The sequence below is a fragment of the Glycine max genome, chromosome 19 (assembly GCF_000004515.6).
Source record: "Glycine max cultivar Williams 82 chromosome 19, Glycine_max_v4.0, whole genome shotgun sequence".
Lineage (NCBI taxonomy): Eukaryota > Viridiplantae > Streptophyta > Magnoliopsida > Fabales > Fabaceae > Glycine > Glycine max.
Genome location: NC_038255.2, coordinates 40,635,328 through 40,642,647, shown reverse-complemented (window position 1 = coordinate 40,642,647; position 7,320 = coordinate 40,635,328). Strand labels below are relative to the sequence as shown.

At 27.7% G+C, this 7,320-nt stretch overlaps 1 pseudogene; it reads left to right on the top strand.

The window, feature by feature from the left end:
* Positions 1-3,566: 3,566 nt before the first annotated feature.
* Positions 3,567-4,521, top strand: LOC113000431 (polygalacturonase-like; annotated as a pseudogene).
* Positions 4,522-7,320: the final 2,799 nt, after the last annotated feature.

Below are 7,320 nucleotides of genomic sequence, written 5' to 3'. Positions count from 1 at the left end.
CAATGTTTGTTATCTTGTTTCTTGAATTTGGATAGGTGTTACTAATGTTGGCTGAAAACATTATTCAGCAAGTTAATGTCTGCTGAGGAGAGCAAGTAGTGTGTATACAGTTTTACATTATAATTCAACTTATAGTCCAGTTAATGGTCTTTTATCGAGGCCGTGTCAATTGAGCCTTGTGGAAATGCAAATTCAAAATGTGATAGAAGATTAAGTAAAAAACATGTAAAATACTAGAGCTTTATGAAAGTAGAATTTTCCATTTAATGTCTTTGAGTACACAATAATAATATATAAAGTAATTTAGAATTCATTGTACAAAAAGAATACGCTACTAATACAATTATGAACAAGTACGCTAATTGAAAAGATCAAACTTTGTGAAGGTACGATCGACTTCAACTTTCTTACCTTGTTATGTTGCCAATAAAATGATAAGGTGGTTGTCTACCAAATGATCAATCACATCTTATCTTGTGCTCGCTTCCATGCCTTGAGCCTCTAAAAAAAAAAAGCTTCCATGCCTTCAGGTTTTCTAACAAAAAACAAAAATCATGATTACCAACTCATACATCTCTCTATAATCACAACCATGGGCACCAACAAAAGCTTAGAAAAGTTTAGACACAAAAAGTTAATGCCAAGTTTCAAAATGAAATGTCTTCTACTCCAAATAAAACCATCGCAACAACATCTTCTCAACAAACAATGAATCAAATAATATTAACTATAAGTATTCGTATGCAATGCCATTGGTGTAAATGTCTTTGCACTTTGTGTAAAAAATGCTAATAACACACGGTGGTGGACCTTTAATTTTTTTTTAATGGGAACAAAGAAATAATAGATGGCATCCTTTCTGCTATTTGTTTAGTTCATATTTATAAGATCTAATTATTTTTTTTCTAAAACTACTCGTTATTAATACTCTTCTCTCTTTTCTTTAGAAATAGACTTTACTCTCTTTTTTAATTAATTGTTTATCGATACAATTAATTAGAGATATTTGAGTCTAAAAATAATTAATATAAGGAATAATATGAATTGAATCTTATCAAAAGAAACAAATACCATTTTTATTTTGGATCTTATAAATATGAATAGAGGATTACTTTGTTCTTATTTATAAGACTCAATGAACTAATTTATTAAGATTAAAAAAATTAATGTATTTTTTATTTAATAATAATAATTTTGTCCTAAATTTATATATTTTTTTGAAGCTACCATTGTCATTAATGTTGTTCTCTCTCTTTAAATGTTTGTCAATATAATTTCTTTGTTCTTTTAATTAACGGTAACTTAGTCTAATTAATGTAATAAACATTATAAATTGAATCTTATATAAATGAACCAACAACACTTTTAACAACTAGGTCTTATAAATAGGAATAAATGTAGCATAAGAAATAAAATGATACTGTAGTATTTTTTTTTTGTCTTTGTTATAGAAAAAATGATCACTTTTAATGTACTAACGACTAATTTCCTTTTATACCCATATATATTGTGAAATCTATTAATGAGATGCCACTCATTTTTCATAAAAGTAAATGCATTTAACGAGTTATTAATAGTAATATACTCCCTATGTTCCTACTTAAAAGAAGAAAGAGAATATATTGACAAACAATTAAAAGAGAGAGATGATTATTAATTAATGGCAAGGATAATTGATAATTGCTATTCATACGTAATTTGTATATTTAAATCACATAACAGTAATCTACTTTCCTCTCTTTTAATGTTTCTTTTGAGCTAAAAAGTTAGGAATTTAACTTCTTATGGGTTTTTATCCGGTAGATGTTAAAGTTAGTTAATTTACAGTGTTTTGATTATATTTTTTTTGTAGAAAGGGACACAGCAGGAGGCCTAGAAGATGGTTGAAGAACCAAAGCAGCACGACAACACCCTCTCAGCACGAGAAATTAACTCAAAAGCCAGTTGTCACGTGCATGCACCCTAAGCGCACATCTGACAGCTTAACACATGGTCACTTAAGCCAATTAGACTTTGCATGTGCATGCTGTCAACTTAGCACACAATCAATGTTGAAAAATATGACTATGCAACATTTTGAAGATAAAAAAGGGGGAGAACTGTGCCAAAAAAAGATAGATTCAGATGGAACAGAGCTAGGGCACATAATAGAAAGAAAACCCATTCACTTCGAGATCCTTTCCTCCATTTTCTTCCATTCCTCTTGTTTCCTTTTTGTATTTGTAAGCTTCTCATGACAATGAGAGGCTCAACCACCCATTGTTAGGAGCTTAACAATCAGACACTCTTGATATAATGATTCTCATTATCCATTTAATGTTATTTCAATATTATTACTTCTTTTATGAGTTTATTGTCTTATTTATGGTTTGATCACCTATGCACATGTATGTTATAGGATTTACTCATTGGGAAATGTTTGCACCTAATAAATTGAGAAAAAAATATCTAGGTAATTCATGTCTAGGGATAGAATGATATCATTTAGCCTTAATTATGCATCCTTATTCTTAAAGCAAATTATTTGATGTACCTCTTAAGGGATTATGAGTGAAATTAGATAATTTAGACTCATTCACGTGAGGGATCATGGTTAGGGTATGTTAGCGAATGAAGGTAATACTTGGAATAACGTTAAATGTGAAAAATCCCAAACATTGCATCAAGAGTAGTTTTGGTAAGTTGAGCACCCAACACGTCGCAAAATTATGCATCAATCGACAATTCACCTTTTCGAGTGTTTGTGTTCCATGTCTTTAATGTGTTCTGCTTCATTATGTTTATTTATGTTGAATTTTATATTCCGCATTAATATTAGACAAATATCGAATTTAATTCATTATTCGCTTAAAATTCTATATATAAACTTCGAGTACCGTCAAAGTTTATGTAGACTCGACACTGGAACTTATTATTTTAATTACTACTTGGACGAATTGGTGTACTTGTCAAGGAGTTAATAATAATTTTGAAAAAGTTATAAATTTAAGATAAATTTATTACTATTAACTAAATTAATAATTTTCTTTAATCTTTTGAGTGCATTTTTGGAATAAATTTAAAATTGTTGTATTAATTAAAAATAACTATTTTAACAACTTTTTCTTGTCTTGATGATTTACTCCTATGTTTCTTTTGAGGTAGTAGTTTAAAATATTTTCACAAAAGAAAAAATTTTAAAGTTTTACAAAACATACAGAGTCTCATAAAACAAACTGAAGCTCCTACAAATTATATGTTATAACATGTTACATTCACTTATAAAAATTATTGAGAACTAACACTTATTTATTTTGTGGGGGAAATTTTTTTATTAGATGTATTGAAGTAAAAAAAAAATTGTGGGGACAATTGCCTCCATTGCTCTCTATGTGCATATACCGTGCCGTGAACACACTATTTAACATGCTTTTTTAAACATATATTTTGTTATTAGTTAAAATTTATTGAAAATCATAATTTTGCTAATAACCCTTATTAATTTAGTGAGTTTCATTTTATTATTTTTAACAAACTTTAATTAATAGTAAAAAAATGTATTGAAAGAAATGTCTTAAAAGAGTGTAATGCTAACGTTAGTCTTACATTTTTTAATGGTATAAGTTGAAACATGTACATAAATATATTAAGACTTAATTAATGTTTTAATTCTTGAATTTGTAGTATTTTACATATTTAGAGACGAAAATGATTATTTATAAAAAAAAAAAATTGTATGTAAAAATTTGGGTTATTTTCAGTATTGGAAGCTTAGGTGCCAGAAAATTCGAGGAAATTGTTTCAGGAATACTAATGGATAGAGCCAAGATTTTTGGAACTAAAAATGGAGTTAGAATCAAGACATGGCAGGTAACTAATTTGAATATTTTTGAACTTTAGTTATGATTTAATATAATTAGACTTGCCTACGGCCTCTCTCTCTATATATATATGCGCGCGCGCTAAAAAAAGAATTGCAGAATCCATGAGTTAGTAATGTTTTGGGTCTACATTATATGTAGGGAGGTTCGGGAAGTGCTAGCAACATCCAGTTTCAGAACATTGAAATGGACAATGGCACCAACCCCATCATAACAAATCAGAATTACTGTGACAAAAAAAAAGATGCCATGCAAAACACAGGTAAATATATATAATTAAACAACTTTTGCTATTATTGGAATATCACTACTGATTTTGGTATGTATAGCTACTGATTATACATATAGCTCATGGAGAAATCGGCTATCCAAATCAAGAATGTGATGTACCAGAACATAACAGGTACAAGTACTTCTGATATAGCTGTTAAGTTGGCTTGCAGTGAAAACTTTCCATGCCAGGAGATAGTACGTGTTGCAGAACATAGACCTCCAATGTGAAGGAGGAGATGCTGCCGATGCTTTATGTAACAATGTTGAATTGTCTTACTTGGGAGACGTTAACCCTCGTTGCAAATCACAAAGAGAGATCACAAAGGCATCTACTACTACCTCCATATGGAAAAAAGGACACATTCATGTGTATGGGGCCAACATGTAAACTTTTTTATGATATTACAAAGAAAAAATGATTATGAATTAATAGTATAAAATAATTTATAAAATCTTTCAATCATGATCTGTTATGTATAATTTCGTTAACTTTTATAATAACTATATTATGATAATTTAAATGATAATTTATGATTGAATGATATTGTAAAACTATTTTTTCATTTTTGGGGCATAGTCATTAAATTTTATTATAAATACTCTTATAATTTGAAATATATAAGGATGGATCAAATTAATTTGGTACAACTTTAATCATTATTATATTATTTTATAACTTTCAATTGAATAATATTTTTTTAAAACTCACCGTTAGATTAAAATTTTCTTTCACATAGATCGTATATGTAAAATTTCATATTAATTCAAAATCATTTGTTACATTATTTATATAAATTAAAATTGATGTAATATAAACATTTCAAAATACATTGAAATATGAATAATTTGATTATCTTTTTGTTGTTGTTTAACTTTGATAAAATTTGATACAAACAATCTAGGTGATATATAAATATAATTCAACGGTTAGATTAATAAAAATATATATTTTATATCAAGTTATGAAAATAATATAATAGTTATCAAAATTACATTGATTTAATTTGATTCCTTATATATATATATATATATATATATATATTCGTTTTACATTTGCATGCAATTTGCAATAGTTAGAAAATTCGTGCCCAGGTATATATATCTCCGCAAGAGCTTCCCGTGCGTTCATATCTATCCGCACGATCAAATTATTGTTAGAAAAGGAGAAAAAAAAATACTTTTGTTGGACTTACTTCTATTAAAAATTAAAAAATATTTTGGTTTGACGTCAATTCTATTAAAAATAGGAATAAAAATAGTCCTATATGTTTCTAGGGTTTCCACAAGGTTTGGTATCATTCTACGACTAGTATATTATTCATAGGATATATGTGACCTATATATATCTTCAAGTTTGTTTGTCCAATTTTGGATATGTATGATTCCTTGTACAATTAGGCATACTATTTAATGTCTTTGTGTACACAATAATAATATACAGTATAAAGTAATTTAGAATTCATTGTACGAAAAGAATACGCAAAATATGATCAAGTACGCTAATTGAATATCTAACCAAACTTTGTGAACGATCAACTACGACTTTCTTACCTTAGTTATGTTGCCAAAATAATTAGTAAGGTGGTTGTGTATCAAATGATGATCGCATCTATCAGGTGCTCGATACCTTGAGGTTAATTATCTAACGAAAAACAAAAATCATAATTACCATTTCATGCATGATGCATCTCTCAAGAACCACAACCATGGGATTGGAGACTAGTACTATATATGACGCCAAAGGCCACCAACAAAATTCCTCCACGTACATGAGGCTCTATTGTCCAGATAAATTCATAGATCTGGGTGAAACGGGAGGTAACGCCGCCAGAGTCCTTATTTTAGGCTTTTAAAAGAGTGATATAATTATTTTTATTGGAAAACATGAGTTGTCTACAAGAGAAAAAAGAAGAGATGCTAGATAAGTGATTGAATTGATTTAATTGATAATGTAGTGTGATAAGAAAAGAGATAAAGATAGAAGAGAGTTGTTGAATATTATGTGTTTAAATTTTTTTGTTGTGAAAATATAATCACTCTTAAAAAAAAGTATTAGTAATTAATATTTTCAAAGTAATTTTTTTATATTAAAACCGGGTCTGATCTGATCTTAGTATGATTCTCATTTCATATCAGTTTTTTTCCCTTATTCATTTCAGAAAAATTATACATCAATTAATGCACCAATTATATAAAAAAAAAAGTTGGCTCTTTTTTAAATGCATGTCATTTCAATTAAAAAAAACTTGTCTCTTTTCAAAATCATACCTAAAATTAATATTAAATTAGTTGATTTTATTATTGTTTAAGAAAACAAATATTAAACAAAATCGTATGGTGCTTTAATAAATAATTTTACATATCAAAGTTCAAAAGATAATAAATTCAAAATAAAATTAAACTATAATAATTTTAACAAGAATTTAGTTAGATTCTGTAAAGATTTTTCACATTTTCGTATCTAATAATGAATTATCATGAAATTAAAAATATCAATTTTTATATATATTTTCTAGATCACACATATATTTTATTAGAAATAATCTTATTCAAGTTAAATATGATTATCATAAACGATAAAACTCTTTATTTAAATATTTAACATACTTATCTATCTATAATTCAAATCATATTTTTATTTTGGTTATTTAATTAGATGATAGTATAATTTATTTATTTATATATATGGTGAATTTGAACTTTCATAATATATTATATAAAAATTTACCATCCATGATCCCCCATGCATCAGTCAGTCACTTCCTATAGATTGATTGCTTGTCCAATAACTCTTACTAATTAAACCCTATCATATATGTGTATTTGCTAAAACGGTTTTGCCATAATGAAAATGAACCATTTTGCTCATAATTTTGTCCGTTGGATACACGAGAGATGGAATTTCAAGATCTGCTTTGAGGTCTAAAATTTCATCATGACATGAATATAATGACAAGCGTAGGAAACTTTCAGCCACAAAAAGTTAATGCTAAGTTTCAAAGTGGCAAAATGAAATGAATATCTTCTACTCCAAAACCACCCAACACCCATCTTCTCAAGCATTTTACGACAGCAAAAACTATTTTGTGATAATACTAACAAATATACGACGGCAAGAAGGAAACCCTAAATCACACGTTTAAGATGCATGCGTGGCTAAGAAAGAGTGAAACCATAATCCTCATAA